Source organism: Balaenoptera borealis (genome assembly GCF_965194805.1).
Source record: "Balaenoptera borealis genome assembly, chromosome: 10".
In the NCBI taxonomy this organism is placed as follows: Eukaryota; Metazoa; Chordata; class Mammalia; order Artiodactyla; family Balaenopteridae; genus Balaenoptera; species Balaenoptera borealis.
Genome location: NC_138874.1, coordinates 98,277,689 through 98,304,426, shown reverse-complemented (window position 1 = coordinate 98,304,426; position 26,738 = coordinate 98,277,689). Strand labels below are relative to the sequence as shown.

The window sequence follows — 26,738 nt, the reverse complement described above, 5'->3', positions numbered from 1 at the left end:
CCTGTTTCTTTGCATGTAATATACACAGAAACCTTGTCTCTTCAACTAGTCTTTGAAACTATGGTGGGATGGAAGCATAGAAAACATGTCTCTAGCGTCATTTGTAACTCATCCTAGGTGAAAGCACAAATAAAGCTCATATATGCTTATTGTAGGTCTGCACTTATATTTTCTTCAGCTTTTGGTCTCATCAAAAATTAGCTATAGCTATATATTTTTTATTCTGCTCAACTCCAATTGACTTTCCAAAGACAAGAAGATTTAGGATTATTTTTCTGAGCCCTAGACCCTTGAATACGAAAAATTCTCAAGATATGGCACCATGATCTAACTCATTTATTCTGATCTGGTAACAGTAGAAGCAGAAAGTGTGATTATCTGGTACAGGCAGTGTTGGTAATAATTTGCTTAAGGAAATTGCACAATAATTAAAAACCTAACACTAACCAAACCAAAATAAAGAAAACACACATTTGGCCCTGCTTCACTGAATAGTGAGAAAAACTAGCACCTGCCCCTCCCCACATACAAACTTTGCCCAATTAACCTCCCTAAACTAAAGGGAGACTCTGAAACATTTTAAAATCATTATTATCTGGTTGAAAAAATGAATATCTTTCTTTATTTCCTCCCGACTCTACCACCTTCATAACACAGTAGGCTGGAACATGTTTAGATCTCTCTGTTTCATAACTGTCAAGAAAATAATAATGGGAAACACACGAATGCTTTAAACCATTAGCTGGTATGTCCTTAGCCTCAATTCGCCGTGAGATATATTTGGGAAATAACTTTTTAGGACAAACATATGGGATTTTATTCTAAAGCGCAAGGTTCAGAGAAGAATAGGAAATGGTAAAGACAGAATAGGATCAGTTGTTCACAGATTTCTCCATCAACTGCCCCCTGACTCTCTGAGATCTTTACTTTTTATTTCAACCAGTCCCTGAGCTGTAATAGAAGGGATACTTGAAGCTGAAGACCAGGGGTTGGTGCTGGCTCTGCTAATTACTAACCATGTGACCTTAGGCTAATTTTTTAGTTTTTATGGTGTCAAAACTTAAAAAGAAAATTTAATTTCCTCACCTGTAGAATGGGAGGTAAATAATCTCCATCCTGTTTTCTTACATGGCTGCTGTAAGGATCTAAGAGGGCAATAAACACTAAAGCACTCTCTAAAATTACAAATCCCAAGTAAGAATTACTATTTTCATTTTATTATTTCAGTCTACTATGCTGACTATTGAATAGATTAAGAATGCAGAAATACTTTTTTCCCTTTGGTAACTATGACAAACCTTGACTTTTTTCTAAGGGAACTTTTTTACCCTAGAAAACAAACAAATAAAAGAAGATAAATCCTCCTGTCATTATTTTGACATCTCCTTAAGTGACATGATATCTGGACTCTCTCTTCCTTTATGCTGTTCTTCATTCTATTTCCATCTCGTCAAGCCATACAGGATGCCTGAAAATAGTCAAAGAATATTGATAAATTCCTCTTCCTTTGTACACAATATATGAATAAAAGGAAGCCTTTGCTGATGACCAAAAATAATCTTTGGCCCACTGTGATGTGGGTTTTTGAACCAGTAAAGTTTGATGCCTCCCAAATCTTACCAACAAATGGGGGCTCATTGTGCTTGTGACTGACAAAGAACTCAGGTCATCAGGGTTCTCTGTCCCCCATTAATCTGAATTGGTTGATAAGAGTACTGCTGGGCTATAACATGGTGGGTTAGACCATTGGCTTCAGTATCTTATCAACCTGGACTTTAATCCTAAGACCACCAATCATTAGCCACATAGCTTTGGACAAAAATCTTTAGTATGTTGAACCACATTTTCCTCATCCCCCTACAAAAATGGTGTTAGTAATAAATTCTATCTCACAAGATTGTTGTGGGTTTGAATGAGGTATGGTACTTAGCACAATGTCTTATGCATAAAATGTCCACACAAGTTGTAGCTATTATAATTTTATTACTGTGATTATTAGATAAATTAGTAAACATAAAGTTAACTTGAAATGATAAAAATCTTTGTCTGTTTAGGACACCCATGTAACTCCCATCTTCCAGTCAGCTCTCTATGACTTTGCCTTGCTCTAGTTTTTCCCAGGACCCTGCACTTAAGTGGAATGAACAAACTGGAAGAAATTTCCTCAGGGGCTTTCTGAAGGTCAGGGCCTACTCTATGGGGAGCTGTCCTTCTCAGTGTGTTAGGCTGAGCCCAGAGGATTATCATTGCCTTAGATCAGAGCCTGAATCACTAAAGCTGAATCATTATTGTCTAACTCACAAAGCCTGTTCCTGTAGAGAGGACAGCCTGGCTGATCTCTGGCAAGGGATAGCCCTTCCGGTTTTCTTCAAGCAATAGCTCATTTATAATTGATAAGATCCAAGGACATCTCCATCATTTACCACCTAATATAATGAAATACCTTGTTAACTAAAACAGTGGTGCCTGAAATCTCTATTGATTCTAAAATGTCTGTTGATTCTAAAGGCTGTCATTATGGACCAAGTGTAGCACCACAATTAGTTAAATAAGACTGACATAAGCAAAGAAAATACTCTCTCTCAGTGAAACTTTTGCAAGAGCAAAATAGATACCTACCAACGCCTGTGTCGCCTTGCTTGATCTCACATCCTCCAATCTTCTGCAGCTTTAATGTCTTGGCTCAGGATGGAAAAGGAAGGATAGGGCTTAATTACTTGCTAATGGTCCTTTAATTGAAAGAGTACCTAATACACCTGAGGAGTAGAGAGATGTGACTGTTTCACTGGGTACTAATCCAAGAAAGCTGGGATGAGATTTGCGTGAATGCCTGGGTCCTAAGGTCTTCGTATGTCATTTCTGCTGGGGTGGAGAGCTCTTGGAAAAAGATTGTCAGAAGAGCTTGATGGCTGTTTCTCACAACTGCTGTTTGGAGAACTATTTAATGAAGTGCTCTTCAACACACTTGAAAAGTCATCAAGCAACTGTTTCATTGAAGATGATCTTTGACTTTCTTTGGACCAACAAGGTAAAGAGGATTTCTTTAAAAATATATATATTTACTTGGAAAAATAAAATGAAAACAGAATAACAATTCAGTGAATAATTATGTAGGACTAGTAATGGAGAATTATGCCAAGTTTGACGTGGTTCATTACTATTACTGTGCTAGGCCATCACAATAAAAGTGTGGAGAGAGGCAGATGAGGTAGTAGTGCATTGCTTCTCAAAGAGCGTTTACAAACTGCAAGAAAATCAACAACGGTTGGGGGCAGGGTTGGAGTGGGGAGGGAAGTAGAATGGGATGGGAGTGGTGGCTGCTTGTTAGGAATGAAGATTTATGAGACCCCTTTGGGATGACTTACTGGATTGGTAAATTTGTAACATATCAGACCTCCTTGGCTTTTCCTCTCAGGTGGCAGCTGCCTGCAGGTAGGTGGTATTCTCTGCTCTTTTTTCAGAGGTGGCTTTTCCCTTTGCTTCCTCCTCAAATGTGTGGGGCGGTCTTGCCCTCGCCCAACACCTCTGAGTGCACTGATAGTCTTTCTGATTCTGGGGTCAACTGGCAGACCTATTTGTTTTGCTTTGTTTTGCTTATATTTGTTTTTATAATAACCTATGCCCACCCCCCCAACCCTCGCTTTGATTTTATCATAGTAAAGGTAATATTTTGAACTCCCATTGGCCTTATTCTTTTGTTCAGAACCCAGGATGGGACAGAGGGCTGTCATTTATTGGGTATCCTGAGAACCTGATCCATTTAGCTAACCTTTTCCTACTTAAAATTTGCCTACAGTTGACTCATTAGTACAGAGCAATGCATTGAAATCTGCATACTTCCTTTGATTGGTCTATCCCCAGCCCATTCACCTGGAGAATCAGCTATTTTACATTTGATAGTGACTTTCTTCTAGTCACACTCCCCCGTTGGTGCTAAATTATCTTTTTCTTGCAATTCCCCCTCCCTCTGACCTTTCTCTAAAAATATTCCCTCTCGCCTCAATCCAGGATTTATTTATTTATTTATTTATTTATTTATTTATTTATTTAAAAAATTTGTTTGGTTTTCCTTAGTATAGTTACGGTTGTTTGTTCTTCAGGCATGATGGATTTTCCTCCTTCATTGAATGGTACTTTGAATAGATGCCCTTTAATTTATGTCAAAAGAGACACACACAAGAAATCCTTGGCAGAAGTCTCTTCCTTTAAGTCCCAGGGCAAAGAAATGCCACTTGCATGAACTTTCCTATTACTCGCCAGCTAATTAGTTGCTCCTTCCATTCAACTTCCCAAAATTGCTTCTTGTAACATTGTTGAAAACTAATGTTACTGTGCCTTACCTAACTGGTTTGTAGGTTATTATTCCTCTTGCCAAATTGAAGCCCCTTAAAGGCAGGCATTGTGGGGTTTTCATTTCCTTTGTATACACTTGGGTTCTAACCCAATTCTAGGAAGAGAATATGATCTGGAGCATGAAAGTCCTCATGCTTTTGTCCTCAGGACCAACATAAACAGGCCCGTGAATGAATGCTTAGAATGTGGTGTGCACAGTGCCAAGACAGAACTACACACAGCAGCCCAAAGGAAGTACCCCTGACTCAGACAGTAGGCGGGGAGGAGATGGGGCTTACATACTGGCGCAGCCAAGCTCATAGTTGCCGTGGCATTTCTGACCAGAGTGCCATCTATCTAGTAGTATGGAATAGATGAAAGGTAAAATTGGAGGACTTAAAAGTTTCCTTAACTTGGAAACAATTTTCCTTAATTGGAAACAATTGGAAATAGTCTTTGGGGAGAGTACTGAGTCAGAATTGATGGTGTTTGCAGGTTTACCCAATTTGTAATAATCGGATTTTGTACATGGATATTCATCTGACAAAAAAAAAGTTTATCTAAAAAGTTTGGGTGTTTATTTACAACTACTGTAGCTGAGAAAAATATTTGTATTTGTTGTTGATCAGGGAGTAGCAAGGCAGCAAGTCACTTACACCTTAATTACAAGAGTATTAAAACAAGGCAATTTAATTGCAATCAGTGTAGAATAATTTATTTATAAACTGTCATTATGTACATTTATATCCTGTAATACATTTTATTCCAACCTAGTACTGTATGTGCCTCGTTATATTGTAAAGTACAATGTCATTAACCTGCAATTTCATTTGCCATCTTGTTTATTATATTCTGTTCTGTGTTTAGTATGAAATTGTTAAATTCTCTTTAGTTATTTCTTACTACTTAATTTCTTTGTGAATCTCTTAAGGCTCTGACTACAACTAGTTAAGCACGTGTGACCTGTGCTGTAAGCAGTTGGCTTTCCTTAAACATCCAGAGTGGGTCTGGGATGGGTTCTGCTCTTCACCCATCTCTCCTTCCTCATATATGGCCCTGGTTGGTAGTGATTCTGGAAGCTCAGTACATTTTTCCAAGTACTGAAACATTAGAGTTCTTTGCACTTTTACAGAGAACACTTGGAACAGAGCAAAGTGAATTGTAGATAAACGCCAGAAGCAAAATGCTACTCCTGATTCTGAAGCCAGTTGTTTGGTGAGCTGAGTATGGTTAATAAGTGTAACAAGTCTAGGATTGTAGAGTTGAAATCCCCACATTGATAGCTTCTCCCAGATGAAACCAATTTAACAAAATATGCATGCAAACATAGTCAAGAGTAGTAATCACCAGCCACTCTTGGGCTCAAATATGAGGACTGATCAACACAAATCTGTCTCCATTGCTAGCAGAGTGACCTGAATATTTGTATGAATAGGAGGGAACTGCTGTTTATTGAGTTTGTACTATCAATGTGCCAAGAACTGCTGAGCTAGACATTTTTTATTTGATATTTCAATCCAATTTCCCAATTCTCAAAGCTAGGTATTATCAAAAAATTCATTTTATATCCCCCAAAACTGAGGCTCAGAGAGGGAAAGTTACTTGCTCAAGATTACACAGTCACTAGAGAGCTGAGGTAAGCTTCAGACTCCTGGACTCCAAAGCTCTCTGCAGTATACTGCACTCCAGTTGTCCTTTTAGCATCACTATTTACAATTCTCCAAGGGTTAGTTATTCTTTCTGAGGATTAATTCTATAAGATTTTCTTTCCTCTGCATAGCCCTGTGTTTACCACAAAATTGTTTGCTAAAGACTTTCACACAGGCGGCAAGCAGAAGGGGGAGAAAGTGCAAGGCAGTTACTATAAAAGTCTAGTTATTGATCACTCCTGGGGAATGAATATTTCAGAATAACCAAGTTTTCTTTATTTATTTATAAAGCACGCCCATACTTATTCCCTCAAAATTAAAAATAAGGTTCTATTTTTTCTAAGATGAATTTTATTTCCTACATTTTTAAACATAACCACTTTACATATGTGTTTGTTTGTTTTAGGTAAATTGCCTTCATCACAGGATGGTAACTCCATAATGGCTGTGACATTGATGGCAATATTAATTATGTTTCCCCTGCATCTACAACAATGCAAATGACACACTAACATGCTCAGTAACTGTTGAATTAATCAGTGCCTATTATGGTCATTATTTATTATCCTGGAGCTTAATATAATATGCCTTTAAGGATATTGGAAAGTGTAAGATTATTTGTTCCTTAAAGATCTATGTTCATTGTTCTCTTATCTGTTTTCTACAGTTTTCAGCCTTCTTCTTCACTGTCAGCTGTTACTTCTTCACTGTCAGCTCTTACAACTCCACTGTCATTTATTGTGTTTTCAGCATATGTCTGCCACTAGGAAGCACCCGCTGCATCTAATATGAAAGCTATAGTGAATTAGGGAACCAGATGCCCTTTGTTACTGAAATTTTCTAAAGGTTCGAAGCCTCTACTAGGAGTGAGCAAATACGTTTAAGTGGGAGTTTGTGGCATTTTCCAAAGGAAAGGAGCTGTGAGTACTCAAGGATACCTTTCTTAGCTGGATTTTTCATCTAGATCTGTTTTAGAAAGTTGACAAATAAGTAATCATAGAAGACATATTTGGTACCCTGACTGCATCCCCTCTGCCTTTGCCTTTTCACCGCATGTTGACCCAACTTGCAACCGCAGTACATGCTTCCTGTCTGTTTGAAGCTTTCTCTGACCATCAGAGCCTCCTCTGCCTGTAAGATCTACAGGCCAGATGTGCTGAGGAATTATCATCTTAAGGAGGGAGAGGGCCCTAACTGATGGAATTGGTGCATAAGTACCCCAGTTCCCTTCCCACCCCCAAGTGGGATAACTCTGAGGTGTACATTCCCCACTAATTCCCAGACTTTTGTAGTATGATTATACCCTAGTCATTCATAATGCTAACATGCTCAATAACTCACCGATATTGGCTTCCTACTTTTTGCTGTCTGGCTACCGTATTCCCCTACTGTGTTTCATGAGGTTTCCCTCCAACAGGTCAATGACCTGCATTTAGATCTTTGTCTCAAGGTCTACTTCCTAGAGATATTTAAAGTAAGGCACTTAGTTATAGATGAGTGAAGTGTTACAGTATTTATTATGAGAATCTCTTTGGTTTTTTTTTTCTCCATTGTATGTTCTTGATGCTTTTATATAAATTAATTGTCCATATATGTATGGGTTTATTTCTGGACTCTCAATTCTATTCCATAGACTGGTGTGTTTGTTTTTAAGCCAATACCTTACTGTTTTGATTACTATAGCTTTGTAGTATAGTTTGAAATCAAGGAGTGTGATACCTCTGGCTTTGTTCTTTTTTCTCAAGATTGCTTTGACTATTTGGGATCTTTTGTGGATCCATACACATTTTAGGATTATTTGTTTTAGTTCTGTGAAAAATGCCATTGGAATTTTGATAGGGATTGCACTGAATCTGTAGATTGCTTTGGGTAAAATGGACATTTTAACAATTTAATTCTTCCAAACCATGAGCATGGGATATATTTCCATTATTGTGTCTTGCTCAATTTATTTCATCAGGGTCTAATAGGTTTTAGTGTGCAGGTCTTTCACCTCATTGGTTAAATTTATTTTTGGGTATTTTATTCTTTGTGATACAAATATAAATAATATCGTTTTCCTTTAAATCTCTCTCTGATAATTAGTTATAGGTGTATAAAAATGCCATGGGTTTCTGTATAATGATTTTGTATCCTGCAACTTTACTGACTTTATTAATTCTAACAGTTTTTTGGTGGAGTCTTTGGAGTTTTATATCTATATCTATATGTAGATAGATATAGATATATTTATATTGTATCATGCCATCTGCAAATAGGGACAGTTTTACTTTTTCCTATTTGGATGTGTTTTCCCTTTTTTTCTTGACTAAATACTGTGGCTAGGACTTCCAACACTATGTCGAATAAAAGTGGTAATAATGGGTACTTGTCTTTTTCCTCATTTTAGAGGAAAAGATTTCAGCTTTTCATCATTGAGTATGATGTTAGCTGTGGGTTTGTTATATATGGCCTTTATTATGTTTAATTATGTTCCCTCTATACTCACTTTGTTAAGTTTCTATCACAAGTGAATGTTGAATTTTGTCAAATGCTTTTTCTGCATCTATTGAGATGACTGCAAGATTTTTATCTTTCATTTTGTCGTATCACATTGATTTGTGGACGTTGAACTACTTTTGCATTCCTGGAATAAATCCCTGTTGCTAATGATGTATGATCCTTTTATACATTGTTGAACTTGGTTTGCTAATATTTTTTGACGATTTTTACATCTCTGGTCATCAAGGATATTGGCCTGAAATTTCATTTTTTTGTTGTGTCCTTCTCTGTTTTTGGTATAAGGTTAATGCTGGTCACCTAAAATAACTTTAAAAGTATTCCCTCCTCTTCGATTTTTTGGAAAAGTTTGAGAAGAATAGGAATTAAATCTTCTTTGAATGTTTGATTGAATTCACCAGTGAAACTTTCTAGTCCTGGACTTTTTTTTGTTGGGAGGTTTTTTTGTTTGTTTGTTTTAACTGATTTAATCTCCTTACTAGTAATTAGTCTCTTCATATTTTCTATTTCTTCATGATTCAGTCTTAGAAGATTGTATGTTTTTAGGAATTTATCCATTTCTTCTAGGCTGTCCAATTTGTTGGTGAAATATAACACTAAAGAAAGCCATCAAACCACAAGGATAAAGAGAAAGAGAAGAAAGGAACCAAGAGAAACTACAAAACAGCCAGAAAACAATGAACAAAATGGCAATAAGTACGTACCTATTAATAAATAATTTGCATGTAAACATATTAAATCCTGCAATTTAAAAAATGATAGGCTGAATGGATAAAAAAAAAATGACACATCTATAACTGCCTAGAAGAGACTCACTTCAGATCTAAAACACACACAGACTGAAAGTGAAAGGATGGAAAAAGATATCACATGCAAATGGAAACAAAAAGAAAGCTGGTGTAGCTATATATCAGAAAAAATGGACCTTAAAACAAAGACTGTAAGAAAAGACAAAGAAGGGCATTACATAATGATAAGGGAGTCAATCCAGCAAGAAGATATAACATTTATAACTATATATACACCCAACATAGGGGCAAACAAAATATAGAAAGCAAAAATTAACAGACTCTCTAAATGGAGAAATTGATGCAATACAATTATAGTAGGAAATTTTAGCACCCCATTAACATCAACAGATACATCAGCCAGACAGAAAATCAATAAAGAAACGTCAGTCTTAAATGACTCATTATACCAGATAAACTTAGTAGATATATACAGAACATTCCATCCAAAAGCAGCAGAGTATACATTCTTCTCAAGTACACATGGAACGTTCTCCAGATAGATCACATGTTAGGCCACAAAACAAGTCTCAGTAAATTCAAGATAATTAAAATCATATCAAGCACCTTTTCTTACCATGATGACATGAAACTAGAAGTCAATTACAAGATAAACTGGAAAACCCACAAAAATATGGAGATTAAACTGCATGCTACCGAACAAACAATGGATCATTAAAGATATTAAAGGAGAAATAAAAAAAAAACCTAGAGCCAAATGAAAATATAAATACAACATACCAAAATACATGGGATGAAGCAAAAGTGGATATAAAAGAGAAGTTCATAACAATACAAGCCTAGCATAAGAAGTAAGAAAAATCTTAAACAATCCAACTTTACACCTAAAGAATCTAGAAAAAGAACAAAGCTCGAATTTAGTAGAAGAAAGGAAATAATAAAGGTCAGAGCAGAAATAAATGATACAGAGACTAAAAAGACAATAGAAAAGACTGATGAAACTAAGAGCTAGTTCTTTGAAAACAAACAAACAAACAAACAAAATTGACAAACCTTCAGCTAGACTCACCAAGAAAAAAAAGAGAGAGGGCACAAATAAGTCAGAAATGAAAGAGAAGATGTTACAACTGATACCACAGAAATACAATGAATTTTATACTTTAAATGAGTGAATTGTATGGTGTGTGAATTATAGCTCAATTAAGGTGTTAAAATGCTCATTGAATGTTTAAATACAAATAATAATAACAATGTATTATATAGTTTATAACTTTTGTATAAGTAAAATATATGACAACAAAAGCATAGAGATCTCACAGATTTTATGGGAATTGGATTTGATAGCTGAAAACCATTAAAGATTTTTCTCTGCATCTGACTCTGTCAGATTATGTCTTGATTTCTATTTCTGTCTCTGTGTATCTCTCTCTCTGAGACCACATTGTCTCTCATTTCTGCTTCTGCCTGTTCATGTGTCCCATTATTCTCTCTGCAGATAAGCTCTATTTGCTTTAACCCATCTGCTTTACTCCTTCAACTTCACTCTTTGCCCAAACGTTAGTTTTTGATGAGGCATAAACTAGCTCTAACACTATCTAAACTTTTAGGTCAGACACTTATACCAATATAAAATATTAGGGAAGCAATACTTTCTATGTAAAAAATGCTCTTACGCTGTTTTCCCACTGATAGCAGAATATTTTTCTTCCCTTTTAATAGTGGAGATGGGTGTGCTCTGAGTAACCCACACTTTCTGGCCTAGAGCTCTCTGTAACTGTGTACTGTCTGAAGAAGAAAGCAAAGCTAAGTGATCCACAAAGGAATTTCATTCATAACACTGATTTTACCAGCAAAGGAACTAATGAGACTTAAGGATTAATAATTGCTACAAGTAAGAGAATTTCAGACAAATTATTTCAAGGTTGGTTTTAGAGACCTCCAGCAGGTTCACCAAGTGTTTTACTTTAAGTCCGTTCATGCTCATGACCAAGGCTTTTCCTGGTTAAAAGTCATTTCCAAGCAGCCTGGGCAGAGACATTCATTGTGATTAACAATGATTTTTTCCTTGTTGGTGTCAGCTGTGCAAAAGGGACTCCTTTTTGATGGAGGGCTGGTTGGTGGATAACAGACAATTATAGGGTAGCCATATTACTCCCCCAGTGTCTCTGCCCCTAACCCTCCCATCTCATGGCAGCCATGCAGATGTTCTGAGCAGCTTAATGCTCTCATTATCTAGTTCTGCCTTCTCACTCTGTTGAGGAATGGAGGAGGCCCATCTGTCATTTGTTCTTGCCATCATCTTGTTCCATCAGGAACCATCTGTACTTCTCTCTTAACTATGTAATCAAGAACATGTGGTGTTTTGACTGTGATGAGTAGTCAGGGAAGGAAATTGAGTTAGATGTACATGGGTTACAAAGATGAAAGCAGACTTGTCACTTCAAAAGAAATACCTGACTTCTTTGCTTAGAGTAAAGGAGTAAAAAATACATGAGCTTTGGAGATCTCAGGCAAAACTTAAATCAAATAACTCTTCACTTATTTGCTGTGTGACCTTGAGGAGATTACATAATCTCCTGGAGCCTCAGTTTTCTTATTTTTGAACTGTGGATGATAATACCAACCCAGAAGCATTGTTGGGAGAATTATCTATTACTATTGTTGAATCAGGGCTAAACTGTGGCTATAGAGGGTAAAAACTGGTGATGGGAGATCAAGGACTGGGGTTAAAATTTTGGTCCTGGTGTTCAGAATTGCTCACTTGCTTGGTTTTTAGCACTTGGCTTTGAGTTTCTCAAAAGAGCACTTTCTATTCATGTTGATTTGCCCAGTCATGGTGACTTTTTGCTTTTCTGGCATAAGCTCTTCAATTTTTCTGTGGTATATTACAAACTCCATTCTCATTTACAAAATATTTATACCAAGGGAGTGAGAGGTCTACTTATTTGTCTTTAGCACAATTAAAGTGAAGTTTGGTTCTCAAAATTTTTTAATAAATATTTCCTTGTGTGCATTTCTAATGTATAAAATAAGATTTGCTTGTACTAGAGTTTAAAATAATTCCAGAAGAATTATGTATTATTCTAATTTTATTTTATGAATTATACCTTACGATTAATACTTTTCAGAGCACATCACATATGTCATTTCTTTTGATTCTCATGATAGCAGACTTATTACTTCCACCTTTCAAATGAGAGAGGTTATGGCTCAAGGAGCAGCAGAAATAAAATTGGGACTTGGGTCTATTGATTTCTTAACACAATATTCCATCCATTTTATATATTGTCTCCCATCAGTGTTAATTTTTTTAATGTGATAGTAATAATATTGTTAATTATAATAGGGAGATGTATTTCTGCTAATTTGTGCCCCGCATATTTCTGATTCTTACAGAAAAAAAACCCCGCCTTTACTCCTAAGCATATGTAAGAGTTACGATTTTCATATCATGATCTAAAGAAAAGAACTGTTCTTCATTTTCCTCCTAAGTTTTCTCTCCTACTCCATGAAGTATTTTTCAGTACTAGGATTTCATAACTCTAGGTAATGTTACAAGGATGACATTCGACCATGACTTTTCTGATTGGCTACAAACATAATCCAGTATCCTAATTTTACTGTATTGTCAGAGGAGTTAATTGGATTGGTAGAGCCACCAGCAAAATACATTGGTTTCAGCAAATAGTGAATCTAATTTCCTCCATAAACATTCCTGCACAGGAACAGTGCAGGCAGAGGATCCAGGAGAAAGGGTGCTTGTGTAACTTCAAAAGTCAATTTGGCTCCAATGTTTTACTCATGACAGAGATAGAAAGAAATGTAATTAGTTTATTTTAACATATATTATTGTTTTTAAATTGGGCCAGACCAGCAAAGAAATGATAAATTTTACAGTGCCGTCCAATTTCCCCAAAAGCAGGGGAGATGAATGCCTCCATCCCACTTCCCAGCACTTCATATACCAAGTCCCTAAGAACTTTAAGAATTAACACAGAGAGGGGATTTTGATTTTATTTTTGGTAATCAATATATCTATTTAAAAAAATCTTCTTATTTATTCAGACTTCAGTGATTTACACTGGGTAGATTTTGGTCAATGCTTACCTGTTATTAGGAGGAACTTGATTCTAGCCTCACCCCCTACACCCACCTGTCCTCAGGCAAGTCACAAGATACCTTTCAGCCTCATTATTTTGCCCATGAAAGTGGCTTTAGTTACCTCTTGAAGACAAGTAATTATTAAATGAGAATGTCAACTTAAACTTTAACCTATTGCATATATTTAAGAAAAAAATTATAAAACTCAACAAACAATAATGTAGACAGGTATAAAAGGAAGAATTTAACATTTCAAAGAACAAGCTATTTTCATTTATGCAGGGATCATTGTTTACATCCTAATAATAAATAGAATAATGCCAAATTTCATGATTAGTTTTTTAAAGAATATTTGTTGTGTGGAGCATTTACACTTTGTTAACCAGATTCAAGTTATTTCACCTTTTAAATATTCCTCATAATTCTGAGTTTTTAAAAATTCAAATTGTTACTGTAGTCAAAATTAGTGAGCTGGTGTGTTAGTTATTTTCAATGCCTGATTTGACAAGCTTTAGCATTAAAAATCTGTGTTGAAAAACAAACTTCCCTTAACTTTTGGAAAACAAAGAATACCCCTTTGAACTTCCTCTTCTGAGATGAGCCCTAAATAGATAATAAAAGAAATAGGGTAATGGTCTCCTTACTCCATGATCATTATTACTATAATGCTTCAAGGTGGACAAAACACTGTCTAATATATGATAAATGGCGTAAGTTTTATCTCTCAACATGGGGTGTTTCTTAAGGTATTATTCAGACTAGGAACCAATTTATGTCTTAGCAAAGAGTCAGTTACACTGGAAGTCAACTATTCTGCTTGTTGTTGGGCTATTCAGTGTGCTTCATATAAGCAGTACTAAACCTCTTCTTCCCCAGATCTGTTCCCAAACATAATCTTACTAGGGGTTTAACAAGGTTTGTGGTACAAATTGATGATGAAACAACAAAGATAGTTTTAACTATGCCTTTAACAATTCTTATGAATATTTCTTATAAATATACAATAATAATTCTTATAAATAATTTTATATCAAAAACAATGTACAGTAAACACATTGTATCATCAACAAATGCAATGTATACATTCTTCTGCTTCTGCTACTGCTTCTTCTCCTTCTTCTGGAAGTTGGGGGAAAAGATTGACAGCTATGGATGGTACTTGGTAAAAGCTTCAAGGAGGGAGAAAGAAATGCATTGAGTGTTGTGGGGTATGTGGAATTTAAACAGAACAAAATGTTGGAGAAGGGCTACTCAAATGGAGTTGAGAATGGGACCACAGGACTAAGTTATTAACAATTTTACCTGATTATATATACCATGTTATTCTTTTTTCTTTTTCTATTTTTATGGGAAGTTGTACTCAATTACATGGCTGATGCAGGGCCTTCCCTCATACATGTAGCTTTAATGCGTACTTAAATGGGTCCTCCATTTTCTGCAAAAAACAGTGAAATTTTTCCTAAAATGTTACCCTCCAATACCATTTGATTTACAAAGATATAACTTCTAAATAGATAGTGCTTGTTATACGACACACCCTCTTGGCAAAGTTTCCTTTTAAGGATGGAGTAACTGACTCAAGCTGTGCCAATGAGTCTCTTCTCCATGTTTTTGAGACTTAGAACCGTGAAGAGCATTAGACCATAAAATGAAATAATCTACAACTATTTTTTAATTGAAGTATAGTTGACTTACAATATTATAATAGTTTCAAGTATACAACATAGTGATGCAATATTTTTATAGATTAAAACTCTTTCTTTACCAATAAAAGAAACAAACAAAACCCCACTAAAGTATACGGACATTTGCTAAACTGAAGGAAAGCACATTGTTAGACTTGGAATCATGTAAAAACACTTCAGTACCCTGAAATGAATAAAAGGAAAATAAAATCCATAAAGAACTATTGCAGAAAGTCTGGAAGCAAAATTTTACACAAATCAACTGAATAAAATCCTCCTAACCTCAGGGCAACCACTCTAAAAGTAACTAACAATTATAGTAAAATAAATGACAAGGGATAGAAATGGTAGACTAGAATATATCTATTTAATAAAAAAGAAGGCAGTAATAAAGGACTAGAAGGACAAAAAAGGCATAAAACATGAAGAAAACAAATAGCAAAATAACAGATGGAAATTCTACATTTAAAATAAATGAATTAAACAAATAAAAAGATAGAAATTAGAAAAATAAAAAAGTATGATCCAACTAAATATATATAACACACACACTGAGATTTAGAGACACAGATAGATTACAATTAAATAGATGGAAAAAGTTGTGTCATGCAAACAATTAAAAGGAAGAGATACGGAGTGGCTATACTAATATAGTCAAAATAGACTTCAAGACAAATGTTGTTATGAATGACAAAAATAAAATTTTAGAATGATTAATCCATCAGGAAGATGAAACAATTGTAATAGTTATGCAACTAACAATAGAGCTCCAAAGTACATGAAAAAAAATCCCAAACTGTCAGAATGGAAAATAGCAATAATAGTTGGAGACTTCAGTATTCAACCTTTTTTAAAATTAAAGTGAAATTCATATAAGATAAAATTAACCAATTAAAATGTACAATTCAGGGGCATTCAGTACATTCACAATGTTGTACAACACCATTTATATTAAGTTCCAAAAATTTTTAAATATTTTTATCACCCCAAAGGGCAGCCCAATACTCATTAAACAGTTACCCTCTATTCCACTATCTTCTTATTCTTAGCTCATGGCAATCACAAACCTGCTTTCTGTGTCTATGCATTTGTTTATTTTGGATATTTAATATAAATGGAAATATAGACTATCTGACAGTTGGGTCAGCTTCTTTCATATATCATTATGTTTTTTATTTTTTTTATTTATTTTTTTTTTTTTAATTATTTATTTATTTATTTATTTATTTTATGGCTGTGTTGGGTCTTTGTTTCTGTGCGAGGGCTTTCTCTAGTTGTGGCAAGTGGAGGCCACTCTTCATCGCGGTGCGCGGGCTTCTCACTATCGCAGCCTCTCTTGTTGCGGAGCACAGGCTCCAGACGCACAGGCTCAGTAATTGTGGCTCAGGGGCCTAGTTGCTCTGCGGCATGTGGGATCTTCCCAGACCAGGGCTCGAACCCGTGTCCCCTGCATTGGCAGGCAGATTCTCAACCACTGCGCCACCAGGGAAGCCCCTATCATTATGTTTTTGAGGTTCATACATACTGTAGCATGTATCGGTGCTTCATTCCTTTTTATGGATGAGTAGTGTTCTATTCAATATATACACTAAAATTTTTTTAATGCATTCATCTGTTAAAGAACATTTGGGTTGTTTTCTACTTTTGGCTTTTATTAATGGTACTGCCATAAATGTAGATGGACATGTATATAGTTTAGTACCCATTTCCAGTTATTTGGGGTATATACTTAGGAGTGGTTATATAATAATTCTATGTTTAAGTTTTTGAGGATCCACCAAAATGTTTTCCACAGCAGCTGAACCATTTTACACTCCCACCGGCAATGGACAGGTGTTCCAATTTCTCCACATCCTTGCCAATATTTGTTCTTCTTTTTCTTTTTTTCTTTAAAAAATAATTATAGTCACCCTCATGGGTGGAGAGTGGTACCTCATTGTGCTTTTTATTTGCATTTCCCTAATAATAATGTTGAGCATCTATGTTCCTGTTTGCCATTTGTTTATTCTTTGGAGAAATGTCTATTCAAGTTCTTTTCTTCTTCTTAAATTGGGTTTTTGTCTTTTTGTTGTTGAGCTATAATTTTTCTTTATATATATTGGATACTAATCTCTGATAAGATATATGATTTGTAAATATTTCTTCCCATTCTCTAGGGTATCTTTTCATTTTTTGATAATGTCCTCAGATGCAAAATTTAAAAAAAATTTTTGATGAAGTCTGATTTAATCTATATTTTCTTCCGTTGCTTGTATTTTGGTGTTATATCTAAGAATCCACTGGCAAACATGAAGTCAGGAAGATTTATCCCTATATTTTCTTTTAGAATGTCATGGTTTTAACTCATATTTAGGACATTGATCCATTTTGAGCTAATTTTTTTTTTTATATAGTGTGAGGCTATATCATTCTTTTGCATGTAGATATCTGGTTATACCTCCAACATTTGTTGAAGAGAATTTTACTTTCACACTGAATGGTTTTGACACCCTTGTCAAAGCCAACTGGCCATAAATAAATGCATTTATTTTTGGACTCTTAATTCTATTCCATTGCTCTATATGCCAATCCTTATCCTAGTTATACAGGCTTTTGATTACTCCAGCTTTGTAGTAAGTTTTGAAATCAAGAAGTGAGTCCTCCAAATTTATTCTTTTCTTTGATATTGTTTTGGCTATTCAGAGTTCCTCACAATTCCAAATTAATTTGATGATTTCATAGTTTTTCTACTTTGGATAAAAAGTCCATTGGTATTCCATATAAATTTGAGGATTTCAATTCTTTTAAATTTTTCAGAAAAGGCTTTTGGGTTATTGATAGGGATTGCATTGAATTTGTAGATTGCTTTGGATAGTAGTACCATGTTAACAATGTTAAGTTTTCCAGTCCACAAACGTGAGATGTCTTTCCATTTATTCAGGTCTTTTAAAATGTCTTCCAGCATTATTTTGTAGTTTTGAATGTACACATCTTTCACTTGATCACATTTATTCCCAGTTATTTAATTATTTGGCTGCTATTATAAATTGAATTTTCTTAATTTCCTTTTGGGATTGTTATTGATGGTATACAGAAACACAGATGATTTCTATGTGTTGATCCTTGTACTCAGGAACTTTACCAAATGTATTTATTAACTCTAGTAGGGCTTTTTTTGTGATTCTGTAGGATTTTCTATATATAGGGTCATGCCATCAAAAAATAGAGACAGTTTTGTTTATTCCTTTCCAATTCGAATGACCTTTATTACTTTTTCTTGCCTATTTACTCTGTTTAAAACGTCCAGTACAATACTGAATAGCACTGGTAAGAGCAGGTATTCTGATCTTGTTCCTTTTTTTAAGGGAAACACTTTGAGACTTTCATCATTGAATATGATATTACCTATAGTTTTTTTTTCATAAATATACTTGAGTCTCTGAAGCCCTGTTCTATTACCTGATAAATAGGGTCTAGTGCACACACTGGGGCTTTGGGAAGTTTTGTGAATGGCTGTCAGAAGTGGTTTAATGAATTAACTGGGTGTTATTTGGATACTCTGAAAATAGTGCTGCTGTATGACTGTCCCTGGGCTGTGATTCACCTGTAAGCTGGGGCACTGTTTGCATCCACCACATACTCAGAGGATGCAGGCCCTGAGAGCAGTGACTCTGCTCATGCCTTATGGGCTGTACAACATCATGAAGGGAAGGGTTGGGAGCTTGAAGATGAACAGAAAAGAGCTCCAGTATGTATTTGAAGTTTATATTTATCTATTATAATAGCAAGCCTGGTTTGATAATCTCCCCTGTGCACTACCTGAAGATGAACTATTTTTATAAGGAGCTTACTGCAAACATTCATCTCCTTTGTCCTTTGAATTGTCATTTTCCTTGGATTTCATTTTAGGTGTAGTCTCGGGATACAAGGCACAATTTGAGTTACAAATGATGAATTTTATGCTGAGGCTATGACCATCTGCAATCCACAGAAACACACCAAAGAAATGCAGTAGATGTTTCTTTGAGTGATTTACTTCTCCTGACCTTCCAAAATATTTAACTAATTATAATGGGTGACAAATCCAATTATGCTCTAGTAGAGAAATCACGTCATTTTATATCACTTTGAGTAGCCCAATTACTTATCCATACCAATTGGAAAAGTAAGCTCCATAATTAAAAATCAAGTTTTCAAGCTCCCACCAAAGAAGGTTTTCTCTAATAAAAGGCTTTTACCACTGAGAAGGCTATCTCCTTCTTGATATCTTGATATTTCTTGACATCTCATGATGTCATTATCATCATCAACATCTTCACCATCATTATAATATTCATGGAAAAAAATTAGGGTTTACCATATATGATAAAGTACTTTATATACATTTTTCATTGTTTTTAAAATTTATGCAAAGATTGTATAAAGTGAGAGGCACTCCTATTATTCCCATTTTACAGGTGAGACTTAAAGGATTTGAGTAACTTTCCCAATTAGCTAGTAATGCCAGAGTAATAATGCCTATATTCTGGAGGGAAAATCTGATGCTATAACCATTCTGTACTCTTACCTCTCATCCAAAAGCATCTTTCATGCAAGTTTCTCAGTGCCTACCACAGTCATAAATTAATTTCTTACTCAGTCCTTGAGAGACAGTAACATCACCCAAAATAGAACTAACCAATCAATGGACAGAAGAGATTTTATTGATCAAGAGTAACAAATCGATATCAAAGTTGGGAAGGAAATCTAGTGTACTCATGGCCAGTATCTCTGCCATAATAATCAGAATTTATTACTACCTTTCAATGGCTAAATACTTTTTAATAGATTTTTCTTTAGCAACAGGGTTTTATAACATGTAAAAATATTTATTTCATACCTGTCATGTGCTGGGTACTTTCTATATCTTATAATTTTTTCTTACAGCAATCCTGAAAGGTAGCTAATATTATCATCATTTTAGATGTATAACAAACTCACAACTTTCCCAAAGTCACCCTTATGGTAGAGTTAGGTTTCCTACCACATCATTTGATACCAAAGACCATGTGCTAAATCTATAAACCACATGGCCTTTCTGATGCAGTTGATATTGTTCATCAAAACCTTGTGTAAAGATTAAGAAGGAGAGAGGAAGTGACACTGAAAAAGAAAAGTAATGGAAAAAGTATCCATAGGAAGTTTGGAGTCAGGTGTGGGGGGAAAACAAGTGGAGGAGGAGGATGGAGGTGAGGGGAAAGGCTTGTACATTCTATAAGTTTTCCTGTTTTTTTTCTAATTCTGGATTTGGGCATGACTCCAGAGCAGGAAAATAACTACATGATGCAGTGCTGCTTGATTTAGACACTTCTCTGTTGATTCTTGCTCTACCCATTAAGTGGCTTAAGTTAGAATTAATATATGTTGGAGTTGGTGTCACCCAGCACAGCCAAATTCATGAGCTGAATAACTGAGTGAGGAATATCAAAGAGAAGTTTTATCTTAAATAAGAATGTGAATAAACAAGTAGAAAAGATAAAAATGGTTGTTTCTGGGAGCTGAATTTGGGGAAGTGGAGGGGTTGGTGCAAGACACAGTGAAGTATCTTTGTTTTATTGATAAAAATATTAGTAAATGTTGCTTTTAACTGTGGTTTTTACTACATCTATTACATACTATTATGAAATTTAAAATAATAATAGTCTCACAAGCAGTTAAACATAGATAAGGAGCATAGTAAAAGGGAAAAGAATTGATATTTATTCCTGCCTTTTTGAGAAGAAACTAGAAGAATGACCTAAAGATGATGTATTATGACATTTCATGAGTAATGTCCCAACAAGTGCTGGCCACACTGTGGTTCACCATCAGGAAGGGGTTAGTTCTTGGCACATAGGAGATACTTTATACATGACTCTTGAAATGATATTAATTAACTCTCTGTTGATCTGGTGAGTTCCCTCAGCCACCGAACATCTTTCAGGCATACTTGCCCCACTTGAGGAAGATGGAGTACTCTCAGAATCAGAAGTTGATTCACATGGTAGGGACTAAAACTTAGTTAAGAGAGGAAATATGCTATAAGTAAAATGTCTCAAAACAAATAGAGATGGTTCATCTATATGCTTGTGTTTTTTTTGCCTATTTTTATCATGTAAACATGGGGCTGAGGCATTTGTCCTGTAATATTTGGAGCCAGTCGGAGTTCCATTAATTTCTCGAGAAGAAATCAGTGATGGTTTTTTTGGATGCTGATGTATAGACACCAAGTTAAAGTAGTTTAAACTGAGCTTGCTTTGTTTTTCTCATTCAGAATACATTTTTCTGTCTAAAACAAAGTAAAATACAGGGAAAGAAAGCAAAACCAAATCAAACCAAACCAGCGAACAAAAAAACAGTACCAAGCAGATGGCTACTTTGGGGATAAATAAAGTAAAAGTTGTTATGAAGCTGTGGAATTCTATTTCAGGGAAGTGGGGAGCAGGTGTGGTATTTGCAAGAAGTGGATGATTCTTTTGTGATGTTCATATGGTGAAAGAAACACTCCCTGAGAGCATCTGTGCATTATTCTGACAAGTAACTGCCATGATACAGGTACACACATTCCTTCAATAAATCCTCTGATTCAGAGCACGATATTGCTATTCAGACAACAAGTGCCGAAAATATTGCTGAGAAGCCAGAGAGAGAAAAAACGAAGTCTACATCCTGGAAATGGAGACAAACTTAGTGAGAAAATAACTGTATGCACCCATGACTAGGAAGTGAAGAGCACCATCACCTGAATGGGTTTCCGGAAAGTCACACTTTGATCATGTGCCTTAGGATGGCCTCCATTTATTTCTTGAAATAAGGTAGGGGAGGGAATTGCGGAGTCCACAACTTTTAATTGAATGTATCTGCTCCAGGAACTTTATTTTCTCAATGAACCTCTTAACTGTATATTCTGATAACCTTCCTATAAATGTGGAGTTAGGGGCCTCAAACAAATTAAATAATGGATACACAGCTAATATATGACAGAGCAAGAATTCAGACATACATTTTTTTTCTTTTACTATAGCTTTAATATTATTCCTTGCACAAAGCTAGGAATAGAGGGAGAAAAGGTGGACATCTATCTATATTTGCTTAAATCTGTGTTTACATTCAGCCCTTCATGTCTCACCCCTCACTCTGTCTCTGTCTTTATCTTTACCATCTTATCCCAGTTTGGAAATTATTCACTTACCCACTCTCCTACCAATGGGGAGATTGTCCTAGGTCAAATGAAGAGACTATATTGGACCATTTAAAATGATTACTACAATCAACTCTGTCTTTAAAACAATCTGTTCTTGGAGAAGCACTTTTCAATTGAAAAATAGTTTTAAATTATTTTATGCTACCCAGAAATATAGCAGCTGTATTAAGAATGATTGGAGCAAAATAAGGGCATCCAAGAAGAGCCTGTGGCTTCTGAGAGAGAGCAGGAATTGTACCATTTGGAAGCAGAAAGGAGGTGCCTTTGACTTTGGAATTAAGTTTTAAAGGGGTACATTGCTTCCAGAATCCCTTAAGAAGGTGCCACATTGGAGACACAATGGCATCTTTCAATGAGTTTAAGTTCCCTTCTGGGTGTGTGTCCCATGGATCCTTCTGTGATTGAGCATCAGATGAAGTAGTTGGCTCATCTATAAGCCATGCCATATGAAAAAGTTTTGTATTTTAGACACTGAAGGATGCCCAAGCAGCTTACAAGACCCCACTGTGAGAGATACTGAGCCTGATGAAAGGAAGGTGAATCAGGTTTCCCATATTTAGCTCCTCTAGGGAGCATACTTAATGCACAGAATGGCAGAAGGCTGTGTCTCTTACTGATTGTCTAGTTATGGTATTCTCTCTCTCTCTCTCATAAACTTTCCTCCTTCCTTAAGCAGGTATAGTTGCAGATTTCCATAGAATGCAGAGCTACTGCCGCATTCATAATGGTTGAGAGTCTTACTGCCCGCACTTGAATTCAGGCTCCATGACTTAGTTTTCACTTTACACAACAAGCGCTATAAGCCTCATTTCCTCACCTGTAAAATAGGCTTAATAATAGTTCTAATACCATTGAGTTGTTTAGGAGAGATAACAAATGTGAATTGCCCAGCACAGTGCCCACCACTTGGTAGGTTCTCAACAGGAATTCCCTGCTAGTGCTGTCTTCCTATGTGTATCCATTGATGAATGCTCTGATGCCCACTGTGGCCACCTCTTCCTCTCTTAGGTCTCCTTAAACTGTGTTTCAGTGATTTCCCATTTCTGCCAAGGCCCAGAATCTAACATAGATTTTCTAAAGAATAATTCTCTTTCATTTAGTTTGAGCCCTGCTGCTGCTGTAGCACTTTACTGATGTCTGCTTTGCTGTTTAGAGAATCAAATTTTAGGTAAATATTCACTGATCTGTGCTGGGTTTTATATTCTAGGTGGGCATTTTCCTCCCTGAACTGACAAGATGTGGTAAAAATGAACCAATAACTTGGAAAAATTAATGAAGTTAGGGTGGCCAAGAGGATTTTATCTTTCTAGGTGATCCTCTCTCACTCTTTTCATTTTTCTCTTTTACACAAATACATCTAGTCTTTGTCCCTCTTGTCTGTTGCCTTTCTCAGCTCATGTTAAACAGAGAGAGGGGTCCTTATGACAGGACACAAAACCTGAGAAAACTTAGTTGAGTGGGTTGCAGCATTTATGACACCATGCTATGTGCTAAAAAATAAAATAAAATAAATAAAAATCAGATAAATATTGTTATTTTGAAAATAAGATGTTGGAAGACAGATATTTGAAAAAATGAGTATGTTAAAAATATGAGCAGCCAAATGAAATTCAGATATAACAGAAAATTAGAGAGGATCACACACATGTCAGTGGCTGGGAAACAGGTTGTATCTATTAAGGGATAGTGCCATCCATCTTAGTATATTGAACAAAAGTTTAAATACTGAAAGATTCATGAAGGAAAATGAAAGCCGAAAGCCCAGTTACAACATCAGGCTCTGGTTTGATGTATACTATTCTGACAGGATAAAGGGGGAAGAGGAAGAGAGTAGGACCAAGGGAAAATCTCCATGTTCATTTGTTTTTCTTTCTTTCTTTTCTGACCATATTTATATACTTTTGCACTGGGAATGCCATAAAAATAAATATATATATTTCCAGAAGGAAAATTTTAATATATCTTTCTAGAATTTCTTTCTTCTAGGAATATTTAGATACAATGTCTGTGTGCAAAGCAATGTGGGTCTTGTTGGTGGTGAACTTGATGTAGGATGAAGTAGAGTGGTCTCCAGGGTGATGGTTGGTTTAACTCACAACACAGCCTCACTACCTGATGTCTCTTTGTGCTTGCAAGTAAGCCTGAATCCAATTAGTATGCAATATACTTAGACAGAATTAGCTCAATCATAAAGAAAGGAGATAAGAAATTTTACTCTCAGAAGATGTGCACACAATGATATTGAGTTAAACCCGATGAAGTTCAAGTGTGAGTGGTATTGGGGATTGAGAATCTTTGTTTACCAAGATCTCAGTGACCCTCTGGCCTGCTGAACTTTGCCTACTGCTATGATTAAACTAAAGATATTTACTTTTCTTCAGAAAAGAGAGAGGGAGCCCAAAGGTTGCAGAGACTATATATAAGATAATTAATGCATACAAGATCAACTAACCAACAGTATTTTTGGATGTTTTGCTTCTGAAGATATATGAAAAAAGGCATTACTTCTTCATGTATTTGGTTGTATAAGTTGCCTGGAATGTTAAAAATGTCACTTGAACATTTAATGATATAGAAGAAATGCAAGATCTTCTCTACAAGATATACATTGTTTTGCATTCTAGGATTGGGAAATTTCATTTACTTGCAAAATTTTTGACTCAAGAGCAGGTTATTCAGTTCAATATTAAGCTGGGGCTCCAAGACACCATTGATAGAGATGTGGTTAAGATGTATATGCAGGAAGAACACCCAGTAATTTTATGATTGAGGGGAGAGAAGAATATTCTGCAAATTAAAGAATTACAAGTCTGTTTAGATTCTGTTGTGAAAGAAAATTCACTTTTTTATTATTAGAGTTAAACATAGAAATATAGTCTAAATGGATTCCTGATGTCAAATGGAACAAAATATGTGAAAGAAAAACAGAAGTATCAAAACACACATTTTAATTTACTCATGGACACTAATGGCTTTGAATAACACTAGCCTTTCCACTGATAATAAATGATTGACCTCAGCCTACAGAATTGTGACTGATGTATTTGATTATTATTCTTCTCTGCTCTAGACATTAGGTAATCGTTGGTCTCTGACTGCGACACACATACTTCATGCATTTGTCACTGGTCTCTGGCACTTGAGGATGCTGCTGCTGAGAATGGTTACCACTTACGTGTGCAGTTGCAGCTACAAATTCTGGTAGGTCTTCAACTGTTCTTGCTATATTATTGAGCAACTTTCAATCTTGGGTAAAAATTTCTGCTTTGGAGTTTGTTGCTGTAACCAATTGTGACACTTGCCTTCCTAGCTGGCCCAATTCACTGTCCTAATATTCTTCACATTACAGAAGTTTGGTTACTATTATACTTTATACCATTCTTCAGCTATGCCTTGATACTGACATATACGCATCAGAACATATTTAAGGTGTTCTTTATTTCTGCTCTGCTGCCTACACCACAGTGGTTTGGTCCAGAGGCAATAAGAATTGCAATTACAGAGCACATATTACTGTACATTATAAAACTCACAAGTTCTCCTCTTGCACTGAGTGGAGGGAAACTGAGAAACAAAGTCAGTTTCCTGCAAGTGTTTAGCACTTCATGGCAGTTCTTTCTAGAATAAGGTGGAGTAGTAACCAGCCAATTAGGTAAGATTTGTAGTGTCATGAGCTGTCTTTTTGTCCTTCATTCTTTGTGGTCACTGCAGATCTCTTTAATAATATTTCCTCTCCTATCCCAATAAACCAATTGAGGCAAATATGGGTGGGCATAGCTGCTGTGATTTGTCTAGTTTGGAAATCTACTCTATTTTAAGTTTGCAATTTGACCATAGTCCATTTCGGTGGTTGCTTACCTACTTAGTACTATTTTACTCTGCTGTGCTTTAGGGAAAATCATAAGATGGCTGATAGCAATTATTTGTAATTGGGAGTACAGAGATCTATTTCCTATTTCCCCTCGTCTCCACTGCTTTAAATCATGACAACTTTCTTTTATCATTGTCCTTGACCTTAGGAGCAGCTCATATTTATTTGCCTGTTAAAACTCTGTTCTGGCTTTCCTTCTCAGTTTGCCCTCAGTAACTCAGCCAGGAAAAGATTTATGGTGGGAGGGAATCCTAAATGCTGCCAGGTGCTAAAGCACCTGAATTTTCTTATTGAGCTGTAATGCTGGCCATAGAAATGCATCAGATTTCAGAGCACATTCCTTTTTCTGACACTTTTGCCTATGGTTAGTAGTGGCCACTGTTTACTAAAGAGACTTTATGAACAATTGTGCAGGTCATTCTGGAGGTACCTATGCTGGTCACTGTTTGGCTTGTCTATGGAGAATGGTCTATGGGGGAGCCCAGGATTATCAAAGATTGACCCATGGAGCTATGAAAAATGTCACCACAGACTCATTATATTTTATTGGAAAATCTGAAATTCAGTGGTGCAGAGAAAACTAGTTTTCAATTAGAGGAGATCAAATGCATATATTGCTGCAGGAGAACATGACAGTTTCCAAGAATAGTT

General features: G+C 35.6%; 1 protein-coding gene across 8 annotated transcripts in view; it reads left to right on the top strand.

Annotated features, from left to right (window-relative positions):
• Positions 1–26,738, top strand: part of LOC309636184 (uncharacterized protein) — a gene marked incomplete at its 5' end in the record, with an annotated part of 720,691 nt that overhangs the window by 272,808 nt on the left and 421,145 nt on the right. Inside the window, one exon of one of the 8 annotated variants that reach the window (XM_082408527.1) lies at positions 25,287–25,417. The exons of the other annotated variants lie outside the window; for them this stretch is intronic. The remainder of the gene's footprint in view (positions 1–25,286; positions 25,418–26,738) is intronic. 8 annotated transcript variants of the gene reach the window in all.